We start from the raw sequence: 17609 nt of genomic DNA on the forward strand, positions 1-17609 counted from the left end.
AGACTTTAACATGACTGAACACTAGGATGACAAGGCTGGGGGCCTTCCCTTTGAATGGAAAACTCTAGAAAAATGTCACTAGGATAGGCTTAAGCATCAACTCTAGCTATTTGACACCCTAGAAGGCACCAAAGCTAATGCCCATAACCTTTGGTATACTGGGTACAACTTTCAGCAAGGCACTAATCGGATCTACTCCAGACTTGGCAGGTTTTATGTTAATAATAACTTCTTTTCTTTTTCCCCCAATCACCTTGGGAACATGGTGGTTGTCCTTCCAGTAACCCTTTCTGACCATTTTCCTATCCTGGCCATCATTAACACTAGGAACTCCATCACTAATAACTATCCTCGTAGTAAGAAATTTTTCCTCAATACCTCCCTGCTACAAGACAAGGAAGTCGTTAATGCCATCAGAATAGTTAGTATCTTCAACTTGCAGCCTCAACTTCCTCAATCCCATATTCTCAGATGGAAGAGAAACATTTCCTTCTGGCAGAAGATATTTCAAACCATTGGCCAGAAGAAAGCCAAGGACTTTAGATCCCGGGAGAAATCCCTTACACATTAGCTCCACTCTGTAGAACAAGAAATACAAATTCATCCCTCCTCCCCTACCTTAGCTAAGCGGGTCTCTAAAGCTAGGGACATCCTCAGCAAAGATCAACAAATCAAAATCAAAGGGGGTTTCATCAGAGCCCGCACGCACTGTCTTAAGTATGGAGATAAAGGCTCCAAACTTTTCTTTAATCTTCTAAAGCAAAAACAAACCAAAGAAAAAATTGATAGAATAACCATGGAAGATAAGGAGCTCCTGAATATCAATGACATCAAAGATGCCTTTCAAATGTTTTACAAAACCCTATTTACCTTCGACGATAATGAAGCCTCGAAAGATGCTCAAAGTAAATGTAGCTCCATTATCCCAAAATGAATCTCTGAGAATGAAGCCCTCATCCTTAAAGCTAGGATCTCCAAGCAAGAAATTGCTAATGCCATTAAGGCACTCAAGGATGATAAGGCCCCAAGCCCTGACGACCTTCCTACTGAATTCTACAAAGTCAATATTGAGTGGATCACTAATGATCTCTATGCTATCTATAATGAAGCACTGGATACTGGCACCCTGGGGGAGTCCATCAATATGGGTATTGTTAAACTTATCCCAAAAGAAGGGGACAGAGCCCTCATAAAAAATTGGAGGCTAATTACCCTCCTCAACATCTCCTACAAAATCTTAGCCAAAGCCTTAGCCTCTTGCCTTGAGAAGATCCTCCCCAAATTCATTTGCTCTACCCAGACGGGGTTCATTAAAGGTAGGTACATATTGGAGAACCTTGCGACCAGCTGGGAATCCAAGGAATGGGCCAAAATCTCAAATGAAGACTCAACCATGTTCCTTGTCAACTTTGAAAAAGCCTATGACTGGGTGGAATGGGGCTTCCCTAGTGAATTCTGTGATTATGTTCAGATCCTCCTCAAGGATGCATCTGCCCTGATCGAAGTTAATGGGTCTCTCTCCCAGCCTATTCCCCTCTCCAGATCAATCAGGCAGGGTTGCCCCCTTTCCCCTGCTCTGTTTGTCATAGCATCGGATGCCCCGTACTATCTCCTAAGAGATGACACCCTATCCCCCAAGGTGAATGGCATCAAGATATTGAACAACTCTAAGTTAATCAACATTTAGTTTGCTGATGACACCTCATTATTCCTGGAGCTCTCTAGGCATAATATCTATTCCCTCAATCAAAAACTTGACACCTTTAGTAGAGCGTCAAGTGCCCAGATTTCCAGCTCCAAATCCATCCTACTTGGATGGAAAGATGAGCCTCCGGACTGGCTTCAATAGTTTGGTTATTCTTGGGGAGGACCTAACAAAATAGTTAGGTACTTAGGTATCCCATTCTCTGTCTCCCCATCTTTGAGAGACATGTGGAGCTGGGTCAAAGGGAAAATAGATAGGAAGTTAAATAAATGGGACAATAGGGTCTTATCCCTAGCCGACAGGATTCAAGTTTGCCAGAAAATCCTCTCCTCCTATAGTATTTACTATTCCTCTATCTAGATGTTCAATAATTATCAAGTTTTTGAAATCCAAAAGGCTATCAAACGTTTCCTTTGTTGGATGGCAAGGGCAAGAGGAAAGGTCATGTAGTCAAATGGGCTTGGTGCCACCTAGACAAAAAACTTGGTGGGTTGGGCCTTAAGGATCTTAGACTGCAAGGAATAGCCCTTGCGGCCAAATGGATATTCCACTCACTCGAAGGTCATGAACCTTGGAAGATTCTCATCAGGAAAAATATACAAAATGGTGTCCCCAAGACTGCCGAAACCTAGAAAACCCTCCCACTCAGTGATCTGATTGCAGGCAATTTCTATGTGTCTATCCAGGGTACCTTGGTGTTTAAATCTATCTGGAAATCCTAGAAGCATGTACGTAGGATTATTATCAACTCTAACATCAACTATGATGCTACCCTCCACAGTGAAAGGTCAATATGGTGGAACCTTTATCACAACTCAAAACCCCTTGCCTTAACCCAAGGATGCTTTGCTAAGTACTGGCATAATAAAGGTGTCAAATGCCTTATGGACATATTAGAACATGACAATCTTATCATCTAGGAAACTCTTAGCAATAAATATGATCTCCCTACCTCGCATAAGAGGACCTACAACATGATTAGGCAGGCATGTACCCCTCTTCATCTTCCTAGAAACACGCATGTAGATGCTCACAAGTACCTTACCTTCCTATGGAAAGATGGCTCCAAACTCCCCAAGATCAAGGCCAAGTCTATTTATACCCTGCTTAACAATGACACCTCGGTGATTGATTATATTAACGCTCCATGGTATGTTGATCATAATCTCCACGCATGGGAAGAAAACTTTGAGAAATTATGGAGATCCCCCATCCCCCCTAAAATCAAATGCTTAAGATGGCAACTTATATTAAACAAATTACCTATTAGGAATAAAATTGCTGCATACGACTTGTGCTTTGTTTGCAAAAAGCCTGAGACTATGTGCCACATTTTCCTTGACTGCTCTTTTGCTAGAGAAATATGGTTGCTGTTTGGAATCTCTATCACAGAACATGTATGTACTCTTGATATAATCACAGGTTTTATTCATGGGCTCAAGAAGGATGCTAACCTAGTCTCGCAAATTTTATCTACCTTCATACTTTGGTTTATTTGGAAGCTAAGGAATGAGGAGAAGTTTCAAGGCAATGAAAGGGTACTTACTAGTTTTTCTAAAAAACTCACACATTTCAAAATTGCTGTGTAGGTTTGCTTTCTGATGAACTTAGAGAGGAACAAGCTATTACGATACCTCAAAGATGGCAGAGCAACTATGTTTGTCTACGAGATGCAAGACGACTATGAATGGGCTAGACTCATTGAGAACTAAGTCTCCTTTGATAAGGTTGTGAAGAAACTCATCAAAGAGCTACAAGACAACAGGCCCCCACCCTTCAATAAGATAGAAATGTGCTCCCAGATCCTGGAAGGAAAAAAGGTGGCATGGATGGAAGGACCACTAAGTTGGACCACCTGGCTGGAAGATCAGGATGAGATCTTGCATTAGTGCCCTCGGCTAAAATTAGAATTACTCAAACTATATAGTGGATAACTATATATGATGTTTCTCTAAGTCTATTTTCACAGTTTGGTGGTTGAGGCCCTGTCTCCCGCCTCTTTTTTTTGTATAAACTCTCCATTTTTTGGACTTTCGACTTCTAATACAAAAAATAATACTAGAGAATATATTTTTTATTATTCAATTAATATTAGTCCTTCACTCACTTGTCATGGTAGTTACCTTGTAATAGTATAAACTACCAAGATTTTCACAATTAATTAGTATCAAAATGTTTTCGTCTAGTTTCAATAATAAAGATAATAGTTTAGATTTATAGGACCATAATTAATTTTAATTAGTCATTCTTGATTAATCATAATCAAAACCTCTTCACAATATTATTATGTATTTTAATTACTATATTTTTAATTTAATATAATTATAATATAATATTATAATATAATATTATTATATAAATTTTTATATATAATATACTATATTATTGATTATATTATTTTATTATCTAATTTTCATATTGTTAAATTATATAAGGACAAATTTTTATATATAATATACTATATGATTGATTATATTATTTTATTATCCAATTTTTATATTATTAAATTATATAAGGATAACTAAATAATATTATTAATTCATATTTTTTATATTATATATATGTTTGTTTATTTTTAGAAAATATAAATTCTAAGTAATTACAAAACAAAATTTAAACATTTCAAATATTATTTTACCGTATCTAAAAATATGCCAAAAAAATTCTTTTCTTTAACCTTAAATCCAAATCAAAAGTTTTGCCTAGAAGCCTAATTGATCCTTAATCTTAACTCCATTGTATCTTTATATCTAACCTTTACCCTAACTATGTTTGAACTATAATCATAATTTAACTCTAACTCAAAAATTTCTTTAATAACTTTAATTAAACACTGATTGAATAATAGTCCTAACCCTAATTTAACCCTACTCCTAATTAAACTAAACAATAGTATTTGTAAATATTATTAGAGAATATATTTTTTATTATTCAATTAATATTAGTCCTTCACTCATGATTTTCACTTAATTTAAAGAAAACTAATAACTATTATAAGTTATAGGAAATGGATTGAGGTATTAACATCAATATCAAATTTGATATATCAATAAACAATTAATATTGATATCATAATTTGTTTATGAATTCATTTTTAAAGGAATTCAATTGAACTGATATCATAATATTTATGACATGTTGATATAAAAATTGATTTAATGTATTGAATGCAATATTGATGTCAATTGATATCAATATCATTCAAATGTTTATATTTGTGTGCGTATATACATACATACATATTAATGTGTTAGAAATTAGCATCTTAGGATACTAATCATTATAAACAAGGTTATAAAGTAAATGAAATGAGAAACATGTATGCATAAATGTACACATTACACAAGATATACATGGGGTAAAAAAAACCCCATAAAGCATCATTTAATTAAAACACTTACAAATATAGTCTATCATAAAATAGACATTAACCTGGGGACACTCCTCAAATACTTCCACATGGCCAACAATACCTCTAGTGCATAATGATACAACTCACCATAAAAGCTCCAAATTCATACAACTCTCAAATGAGAGAGAACCTCCTTAAATATAGGAGGAAGGGTGGCTTCACTAGTCACACCTTTTCAATAACCCCCACTCATAAATAATTAATAATCTAATAATTATTAGATTATAATTTTCTCAAATGGGATAAGCTTATAAAGCATATAATATATAAGGTTTTATAACCTTATATTAGAATATTGTATATAAATGTTATAAGGATGTGATCCCTAATAAAATTATGTTCTAACACTCCTACTTAATGTTAATAGGGGATCACATGTCAATTTTCATAAAAGAAAAAATAAAGTGCCCCAGTAATGTAGGTCTTCTTTGACAATGATAAACAAGGACAAAAATATATGCCAACATGAAGATCATGCATTCCAAACTATATGAAAGTCATCTTGTCATAATTTATAATCCCAGTGTTTTAAAAATGATGCTATGGGGTCTTAAAAAATTATATTGGAGCCGTGGTCTCCTCAAATTAGCCTCTCCCTAGGTTCATTACATAGTGCCCGTAGGACTTAATACAATGCTTTTACAAGTGGAAGATTTACAAGGAGAAGAATTTACAAATGTCGTAGGACTTAATACAATGAGAAGAATTTACAAATGCTTGTAGGACTTAATACAATGAGAAGAATTTACAAATGCCCGTAGGACGTAATACAATGCTTTTATAAGTGAAAGATTTACAAGGAGAAGAATTTACAAATGCCCGTAGGACTTAAGCACAAATGTGCCTATAGGACTTACTAATACATACCTGAAATAATTAAAAAAAAAGGGGACTTACATATGCCTATCTACAGGCTTAAAGGACTTAGTAATGCCTATATAGGTCTTGTTTCATATCTATTAGGACATATGCCTACCCATAGGATTTAAAACTAGGATTTAGCCACTAGGTGATGTTATTGCATGCACACTCCCCCTCAATGGCATCACCTAAGGTCAAGCATTATTTGAATTTGGAGCATACAATGCCTAAAGGTCTTATGCCTATTATGTCTCACATCTAGGATTTATCCACTAGGTGGTATCATGTGCATCCCCCCTTAATGGCATCACCTAAAAGCCAATCACTACATAGAGGATTTCAAAGTGATGGCTAAAATTATAATATATAGCATGTGCCCATGATATTCAAGATGTCTTATTATGGAGTTATTTCATTGAGTGAGGTGCCCATGATCTTCAAAGTGTCTTTATTATGAAATAATTTCACTTGAGTTATGTGCCCGTAATCTTCAAAGTTCAATTTGAACTTCAAAAATGATATTATTTGGAAAGAGTAAAATAACTTCAAGTAATATGGTACTTTTACATGTATCCAAATGGAACTCTTCCATAAATCTTCAAGGTCATATTGATTCTTCAGGAGCTATGCTCATATTTTGCCCATTTGATTCAAAGACGGATACAAGATAGTCTTCTTATTAAAGTATTGCATCATCCATGGAATAACACTTGCACCATATATTTTGAAGGCATAACCTCATCATAAAAGATACAATATACTTAGTAACATAGTAATCAATTAAACTTTATTTTTTGTGCAAATAATGAACATAATATTATGCATTTGTCATTTGCCAAAGATCATATAATATTCCTCATTAATGTAAAATATAGTCCAATAATTTGTAGCAAGGAGATCAAAATATAATTTTATGAGAATAAACATGAATAATTAGTTTTTTGTTTCAAATACAAAATAGTCATGCTACTACATATAGTAATGATCCAAAAACAAATTAGGCAACGTGTGAGCTATCCTTTCTAGGTTTTCTCCCAAACAGTTTATAAGGGCAATAGCAACCAATTATAATGAACAATATAGCTTATACATTTCATAAAAAAGTATTATAAGATGTCTTTAATAAGAAAATTGTGATGTATCAACACTTATAATGGATGGTCTAGGAAAGTATAAATCTACATAATCTCTTATAACATTATGAAAAAACAACCCCCTTAAGAATATTAGATTCATATATACATAATCTTACACTAATCATCTACAATGTGCACTTCCTATAAAGTACTTGACAACATGAAATAATGAAACATCTCATAGAGTACATGTGGTTACTCATGATACAATCACATTAAATCATAAGTAATTGGTCATCATTTGGAACCTCATTGTGAGGATATTGAATATATAAGCTATATGAAATGATACTTTATATAGAATATGTTGGAATAAAAGTAGAAATGAAAGTTATGAATGCTTTCCACACTTTTAAGTTACAAACAACAATTTGACAAGAGATATGAGTACCAAAATCATTATTCTCTTTCTAGAAGGAGGCATGATTATATCAATATCATATTTATTTGGGACAAAAGAAGTTAGAGCTCCAATATCTCATATCTTTGGTAAAGGAAGTATAGTGGGCCTAAGAAAAAAAATATCTAAATTTTATATGCCTTATAACTTAGCTAGGTCTAAAAAAAATATGTATAATTTTAAGGTTTTGATTTTGATCATACATCTGAGATTTCTAAACCAGATAATGATTATTTATTTGGAACCATCACAAATTGATGAGACTTTCAAATGTTTAAAATACATCTAGAATACTTTATAAAAATACATTGTCACTACTCTTTTTTAATAGCAATCTAAAAGATAAATATTAAATCTAGTGGACTAAATTATAAGAACCAAGATGAAAGCTATTGTAAATAATAAGTATAGTTTGAAATTCACAATTTGAATTGCCCTTCTTTAGCATTACTACGAGGAGACAACATTCTCTTAAAAAAAATGAACTCATTTTAAATGTAGAAGTAGTGGAAGAGCACACTCGAAAATCATAGGTACCACCGTCACATGAAAAAAGAGGAGCCACTAAATGTTATATAAATGTTATAAGGATGTGATTCCTACTATCAATATTGCATTCAAATTTGACATAGATTAAATAAGCTTTTATGTCAAAATCATAAATAATTTGACATGGGTTCAATTAAATTGCTTTAAAGAATACTTCATAAATAAATAATAATATCAATATGGTACTTTTACATGTATCCAAATGGAACTCTTCCATAGATATTCAAGGTCATATTGATTCTTCAGGAGCTACACTCATATTTGGCTCATTTGATTCAAAGACAAAAGATAGTCTTCTTATTAAAGTATTGCATCATCCATGTAATAACACTTGCACCATATATTTTGAAGGCATAAGCTCGCCATAAAAGAAAAAATATAGTTAGTAACATAGTAATCAATTAAACTTGATTTTTCGTGCAAATAATGAACAGAATATTATGCATTTGTCATTTGCCAAAGATCATATAATATTCCTCATTAATGCAAAATATAGTCCAATAATTTGTAGCAAGGAGATCAAAATATAATTTTATGAGAATAAACATGAATAATTAGTTTTTTGTTTAAAATACAAAATAGTCATGCTACTAAATATAGTAATGATCCAAAATCAAATTAGGCAATGGGTGAGCTATCCTTTCTAGGTTTTCTCCCCAGACAGTTTATAAGGGAGATAGCCACCCATTATAATGAACAATATAGCTTATACATTTCATAAAAAAATATTATAAGACATCTTTAATAAGGAAATTGTGATGTATCAACACTTATAATGGATGGTCTAGGAAAGTACAAATCTACATAATCTCTTATAACATTATGAAAAAACAACCCCCTTAAGAATATTAGATTCATATATACATAATCTTACACTAATCATCTACAATGTGCACTTGGTACATTGATCACTTTTAATGATAAGATTATTTATATTTGAAGTGTGTAAGTTGGTGGTTTCCTATAAAGTACTTGACAACATGAAATAATGAAACATCTCATAGAGTACATGTGGTTACTCATGATACAATCAAATTAAATCATAAGTAATTGGTCATCATTTGGATCCTCATTGTGAGGATATTGAACATATAAGCTATATGAAATGATACAATATATAGCATATGTTGGGATAAATGTAGAAATGAAAGTTATGAATGCTTTCCACACTTGTAAGTTACAAACAACAATTTGACAAGAGATGTAAGTACCAAAAACATTATTCTCTTTCTAGGAGGCATGATTATATCAATATCATATTTATTTGGGACAAAAGAAGTTAGAGCTCCAATATCTCATATCTTTGGTAAAGGAAGTATAGTGGGCCTAAGAAAAAATATATCTAAATTTTATATGCTTTATAACTTAGCTTGGTCTAAAAAAATATGTATAATTTTAAGGTTTTGATTTTGATCATACATATGAGCTTTGTAAACCAAATAATGATTATTAATTTGGAACCATCACAAATTGATGAGACTTTCAAATGTTTAAAATACATCTAGAATACTTTATAAAAATACATTGTCACTACTTTTTTTTAATAGTAATCTAAAAGATAAATATTAAATCTAGTGGACTAAATTATAAGAACCAAGATGAAAGCTATTGTAAATAATAAGCATAGTTTGAAATTCACAATTTGAATTGCCTATTTTATAATTTTATAAATCAACCCATTTGAATTCACAATCATTTTTTTTCAATCTTCCTAATTGATCGATTTCCTACCAAGGATTAAACAATAAAGATGAACTTCTAGGAAAATATATGTAAGGATGGGTTTACATGCCCTTCTTTAGCATTACTATAAGGAAACAAAATTCTCTAGAAAAGCAAATGAACTCATTTTAAATGTAGAAGTAGTGGAAGAGCACATTGGAAAATCATAGGTAACACCATCACATGAAAAAATAGGAGTCACTAAATGTTATATAAATGTTATAAGGATGTGATTCCTAGTATCAATATTGCATTCAAATTTGACATAGATTAAATAAGTTTTTATGTCAAAATCATAAATAATTTGACATGGGTTCAATTAAATTGCTTTAAAGAATAATTCATAAATAAATAATAATATCAATATTAGTTGTTTATTGATATATCAAATTTGATATTTATGTCAATACATTAATCCATTTGTTACAACTTATAATTGTTATTTTCTTTTGTTGGATTTTGTTGTAGTTGTTTAATCATGGTTATTATTGGTAAAATTTCATATGTATATGAATTGAAGTTATAGTTAAAATTAACATCAGAATTTGATAATGATATGTCAAAATGGATATAAAAAATGAATAGGTTTTTTTTTTAAAAATTATTTTTAATAATTTGAAAATAAAAGTATATATATTTATACAAAACTGTTACAAATATAAAAAATAAAACAAATTCTTTAATTTTAAATTACAATTAATTAAATATCAAAAAATATTAATATTCTCAAAGGGTTATAGCTCAATCGGTTGAGTACAATTGGTAACGATAATGAACTATCTAATTTCAATTCTCTCTTATCTTTTAATGATCCAAATTTGATGCTTTTTAGTAGCTCTCTTTGACTCTTATAGATCTTAAAAAGTTTGATTTTTGAAAAAATCTAAATCTATACAATTCATAATTCTAAAAAATACTATTCATTCAAAATTCAAAATGATCATTCAAATTGATAGATTTACCAACATAAAACTATATTCTATTAAATAATAAAATATTTTTCTTAGACTTCAAGTGTGCCCAGATTTACAATGTTTGGAAGCAAATACTCCTTCACAGAAATAGTAGCAAATAATCTAGTAATACATAGAAGCACTTCAATTGTCAGCTGATATCAAAAATTGATAATTCTGGCATCTCCCTTGCTTTCAAGCCATATCAAAGAAAGGTCTTAATTAAATTACTCAGATGCCATAACTAGCTCTTTCTCCAAATGCATAAAGTTAAAGGAGTTAATAATATCCATGTATACATATATATTTTCTTGTCTTCTACCATTTGACCCTTTGATAATTTGCTTTGCTCTGGACTGCAATACATGGTAACATTATATTTATGTATCCAAACAATAACTATTGGAAAATTAAAGAATGTGATGAAGCCAAATCCATGGAACATGGCAGGTCAAGGGGAATAGAGTTGCCTTATGAGCCTTTACCGAAAGGTTGGGAACAATGTCTGGATCTCAAGGTATACCGAATAAATTTGGGTTTCGGTCCTGATAATGTAAAAGATAGATGAGTTGTCTGTTTCTGGGTTAAAATTTTGTCTCATTGATGCCACATTGTTATTTGAAAGATAACATTAAAAGAAGAAAAATATTACTTTGTTGAATTCAGAGCATTATTCAGTATACCTTGTGATCCAAACATTGTCCCCAACCTTTCAGCAAAGGCTCATAAGGCAACTTTATTTCTCTTGACCTGTCCTCTTCCATGGTTTTGGCCTCGTCACATTATTTAAGTTTCCAATAGTAGTTGTTTGGAGACATAAATATAATGTTACCATGTATTGCAGTGCAGAGCAAAGCAAATTGTCAAAGGGACATATGGTAGAAGACAAGAAAATATATATGTATGAATGTATATTATTAACTACATTACACATTTGCAGAAAGAACTAGTTAAGTCTTTGTAGTCATTGGACCTGTCAATATTTTCTCTTGACATGTGGCTATGGCATTGCACATTTGAGAGAAACAACGTGGCGGAAACAACCTCATGAAGCAGAGTCTGCCCAGAACTGACCTATCCAGAGACATGAAGTCACTGAGGATTTGATATGTAACCTGTAACTTTAAACACTCCAAAATATTTGTAACTTTGAACACTCCAAAATATCTGTAAATTTGAACACAAAAGATCCTGTGCTATTGGTGACTGAGATCTTTCATAGGTCTGACACTTTTAATGCTCCCACTGCTATGTTAGCACATGGCTATATGCTTGAGTGCTCTGTGAGTTTGGGCATACACTTTCAACCTTGTATTGAATCACTATTCTCTGCCATTCCATTCAACAGAAAGATCTCTGCCATTGTGATTTAGCTTTCTGATCCTATATCAATGCTACACTTTCAATGCACTGAGTTTACCTAAGATCAAAACAACCTAAATGCACTGTCATTGTGATTGTCACAGTCTCCTTGTGGCTTCGAGCTGCATTCTTTGTGACTGCATCCTGCTCTCTGTTGCAGCTATAAGACTGTAGATTATCACTGTCCTTAGGGTTCTTGTTTGTATCAAAACCCTTTGAGAGGCTATTGCTTTTGTAAGCTTTGTCAGATCTATTCTTTGAGCTTTAGTCTTCCGCATAGGCTCATATGCCCTGTCTCTGTGTTTGCAATGCTGGGATTGTAATATATGACACTGTCAAATATTCTCTAATACTTACTGTCCTTCATTGACTGCGTTATGCTCTTTGTCCATATGAATAGGCTTTCAAAACCCTTGTATTTCTTTTTGAAATCTATCCTTCTTACAACAGTCCCCCTCATCGTTAACAACAGAGAGACATGACTCTTTTACCTTCCAAGTAGTTGTCTTCTTGTGTGCAGAAAAGGTGTTAACATTGGCTACGCCTTCGTGAACTTTACATCAGCTAAAGTCACGAGGAAGCTGTATAAAGCATTTCAATGCAACCTTGGAAAAGTTTGGACTCCAAAAGAACTTCGCTAAAAATATGAGAAATTGTTTATGTCAAAGTTCAGGTGTCTTATGTTTTTGTTTTTAGATGATCTTTTTTTTCTCTAAATTTTCTTTGTTTTCGCTATAGTTATGTTTTTAGATTTCATTTATTGTAGTATTTTAATGATAGGGTCATGTTGCTCTGGAAAGTTGGTTTGAAAAGTACAATTGCAATCGCCACCTTGAAATAGGAAGAATTTAACAGAAAGCAGTATTAAATCTGAATTATTTCAGATGAAGCTCACTTGAAGGAGGGGATCACTACTCTATGGCAGAAAGATCATTAATTCCAGTCCAAGGAAATGAACACTGCTGTATGGCAGAAAGTTTACAGATGAGATCTTAGAATTTTATTATTAGTTGATTAAAGTTATAGATATACATAATAATTAATTAACTTTGTAAAATTTTAAATTTTTTTATATTTTAGATTTTAGTTTTGTTTAATTTGTGTTACTTTATAATTTGAAGGGATAGTTTATTCTTATTTTGGATTTTAGTTTTGTTTAATTTGTGTTACTTTGGATTCAACTTTTTCCTTTCTATCAATGTCATTATTTGCTTCCTTCTTTCCTCCTCATTATTTTTGTAAGACTGCATTTTAGCTTCAACCTCCTCCTTTACTTTGAATGGAATCTTACAAAAATAATGAGGAGGAAAGGATGAAACAAATAATGGCATTGATAGAAAGAAAAAAGTTGGATCAAAAGGTAATTTGCAATTGTACTCTTAAATCATGTTGTTTGATTAGTTTAAGTGGTTTTATGCATTCAAATTTGATCTGATATTAACGTTCATGGCATCATAGGTCAATGGTCAAGAAAGAACTAATGGACTTTAACAAGTTCACATATTTTAATGAAGCTTTTCAGAAATCGAAACATTTTCAGGTTACATAAGAAAACTTTAAATGGTTCACTAAAATATGGTGAACTTGATGGGATAAACAAATTCACATATTTTAGTGAAGCTTTTCAGGAGTCCAAACATTTTCAAGTTACATATGAAATGTTTTATATAGATTCCATATGACTTTAGCTAATGTAAAATTCGTGAAGTCGTAGTAAACGTTGACACCTTTTAAACAAATTCTTCAACATTCGTGGAAACCTATTAAAAGTACATTGAAGCATCTGTACTCTTCTCATTAAATCGCTGTACATGTCTAAGAATTGAAGAAACACGTCTCGATTAGAAAAATAAATATATAGCACAATCAGCTTAGAATAAATACCAAATTAGTTGTTCTTACAAATTTACATAAAATTATAAAATTGAAATAAATTAGCCTTCAGAGCCATAAATTCAATACTGGGCCTACCTGTATACGTTGGGAATATTTCTTATCATAACAGTTGTTCTCACCTGTCGGGAGTTTACCTTTGCTATATCCTCCTGAAAAACAAATTGAGAATTTTCCTCTGTTAACTCTATTTATAACAATTGTACCATCTGTTATTCAAAACATTAAAAACAAATCTTTAAATTGGCAGCAATATATTCAGCATGCACCACCAAACTCATAAATATGAAATGAATCCCTAAGTTAAGAAACATAAGATTCAAATATAAGAAAAGCCTAAGTTCAGTAAAAACTAAAGAAACATAAAAGCCATGTTGACCGTTTTGCAGTGTCTCTGTTGACCAGGAGGGGGAATGTTGTAAGACGGATAGAATTCCCTGCCGAAATCAATCAATTAAAACACTTTGCCTCTTCAAGATATAAATTGACAGAGCATCGATTCTACAGAAAAAAATTGAAATGACCTAAAAACCTAAAATGATCAAACTTTGCTGGCCAAACCTAGATGAATCTCAGATTCATACAGAATTCAACTGCACACTTCTAAAAAAGAAAAAGACATCCTAAATAGTTCAATGTATCAATTATCATTAGTTTTTAAGGTAAAAACTACTGTTTAGAATGTCACTGGGCCTCATTTTTTTATAGTTCTGAACATATCTAAGAAAGGGCCCAAAAATTACATATTGTCTATCAATCTACCCGCAATCCGTGACAGACCAATTGGTAGGACATTAAATATTTAGAAAAATTAAATATTTGAGGAGTAGATTGAAATCCATTCGAATCCCCAAAAAAAAAACCAGTTTTCAAAGTTAGTCTTTAATGTTGAAGATTGAAAATAGATATGTGAGATATGGAGTAGGTCATTCATCTTAATAGTATTCTGATTCAAGTATGGAATTGAAGTAATACTCCGATAAGAGACCACCAAAATTCATTCATTTATATCACACTACCGCAATATCTTCCATTATATTACAAGGTTGATAGTGAATATTTAATAAATTTTGCTACTTAATATATTTCACAACGTCTACCTTGATATGCAAAAAGTCACAAAATGCATGCCAACCTAAAGAAAAACCCTCAGAAAAAGTAAAACCTATGAACCTTTTAAATGCTGATTAGATTTAGGCTAAGCCATTATCGCTTAACAGTTATAAAGACATCTTATAATTTCCCTTGAAAACCCAAAGAATCAGAAAAAGTAAAACCTATGAACCTTTGAAATGCTGATTAGATTTAGGCTAAGCCATTATCGCTTAACAGTTATAAAGACATCTTATAATTTCCTTTGAAAACCCAAAGAATAATAAACTTGTTAAAACCATTTTTTTTCAAACCGAAAGAATAATAAACTTGTTAGGAACTTATAACAAGACTTACCTCTAGCCATTGAGGAGAACCCAAAGATGATCTTGTCCTCTAACCATTGCACGTGGATGTTTGGAGTCAGAGGGATGATAACAAGTACAGGTAATGTTACTTTCATCTTCACCATTAGAACTAACCCTATGATACTATAGGTATCTGGAGCAAAAGTAACATGAACATGAGCACTTGCAATAAGTCGGCTACTAAAAAGTCTTCTGTCAATAAATCCTTGCTCGACTCTGCACTAAGCAAAAGTAACATAAACAGGAGCACTTGCAATAAGTAAAATGACTTAAAAATATAAACATTATAGTAAAGAAGTCCAGATGAGATGAGACATGTCTGGAGAGCAGAAAACATACTAAAATTAAGAGAAACCACAAAGATTTATGTCCGGAGACTAGCTAGTGAGCTACAAAATAAATCACAAAATTGAAGATGACAGAGAGCAGAGCTCAATCTGCTATACCTATCCCATTTTATAACTGTTTAAACAACAAGAATGGAGATGACAGAGAGCTAGGATCAATCTGCAATACCTATCCCATGTTATAACCGGTTGAACATGATACGAGTGTTTATTATATAGTAAATTAGAGATTACGAGGTAAAGAAAGTTTTTGTTTCAAAAATAATGTTATTAGAGTTAAATTATTTTTGATCGTAAAAAGTTATTCATATAATTAACAAAATAAATTTAAACAAATTAGGGTAAATATAAAACAAATTCAAGAAAAAGACTAACTCTTTTAAAATGGGTTTAGTAATTAAATCATACATTTTTAGACAAAGAAGACATAGGTATAACAATGATGGTGATGTTTAATCTTGTGGTTAGGCTGTGATTGGGCTGCTGGTTGCAGTGTTCTTCTTTGGGGTTTAGATCCATGATAAATCCGCTGGTTGAACAACTTCAAAACCTATTGTAAGGGGTTTCAGGTCCACTCAAAACCTGTTTAACCCTTAATAAAAAACAATGATATTGAAAAGTAGTAATAGGACTCACATCTTACAACCAACATTATGAGGATCCCTATGTCTTTTTTATATCATAATTTAATTTTTTAAATCTAACCCTAACAAATAAATATATGAATTTAAAAGAAGATTGAAATCACATTTTAGTAGATGCAAAACAAAATCACCATAAAATAAAATTTGAAACTCAACATCTATAATTATCTTTTTCAATTTGATTACTTCAAATAAAACCTATTGTAAGGGTTTCTGGTCCACTCAAAACCTTTTAACCCTTAATAAAAAACAATGACATTGAAAAGTAGTAATAGGACTCATATCTTACAACCAACATTATGAGGATCCCTATGTGTTTTTTATATCATAATTAAATTTTTCAAATCTAACCCTAACAAATAAATATATGAATTTAAAACATGCAAACCTGAAAGATCAAATAAATTATTGATGTAGATAGACGAGTGTGGTTGCTCTCGCAGAATGACTATAAGATCAAGATGAGTTGACGATAAAATGGATGTCATAACAATATGATACAACAAGATGTTTAAATTGGATGAAATGCGTCTTTAAATAGAATTCTCAATACAAGAACCAAAGGCTAAGATTAAGAGGTTTAATGGATGGCTATGATTAGATGAGGACTAGGGTTAGGCTTGAAAGATGTAGTCATGTGACAAGTGTCACATGATAAGCAACATATAGGGCTTAGGATAAAGTTTAGGAGCATTCTTATAGGAATGGCCAAGATTGAGAGGTTTAAGTTAAAATGGATGGATAGGATATAAAGTTAATTTGACTTTTGGGAAGGTGTCCAAGTTCAATGAATGTGGGAGAAGGCTTAGTTAAACATGTGAAGGGGATAAGGTGGGACCCATCAAATGACTACAAAATTTGATTATGATCCATGTGAACACAAATAGACAAAGATTAAGGTAAAATAAGAATTTATTAAATTAAATAAATACATATTTATTTAATTAATGGGATAGCATAAAGGTGAAATTAATTAAATAAATAAATAATATTTATTTAATTAAGGCCTTTGGAGTAGTAAAAAGGGTTAATTAAAGAAATAATGAATATATATATATATATATATATATATATATATATATATATATATAACTAGTTTAGGTTAATGGACAATTTTAGGTGTCTACATTTTGGCCCTCTTTGAAATGAAATTGCAAAGTAAATT

The sequence above is a fragment of the Cryptomeria japonica genome, chromosome 10 (assembly GCF_030272615.1).
Source record: "Cryptomeria japonica chromosome 10, Sugi_1.0, whole genome shotgun sequence".
In the NCBI taxonomy this organism is placed as follows: Eukaryota; Viridiplantae; Streptophyta; class Pinopsida; order Cupressales; family Cupressaceae; genus Cryptomeria; species Cryptomeria japonica.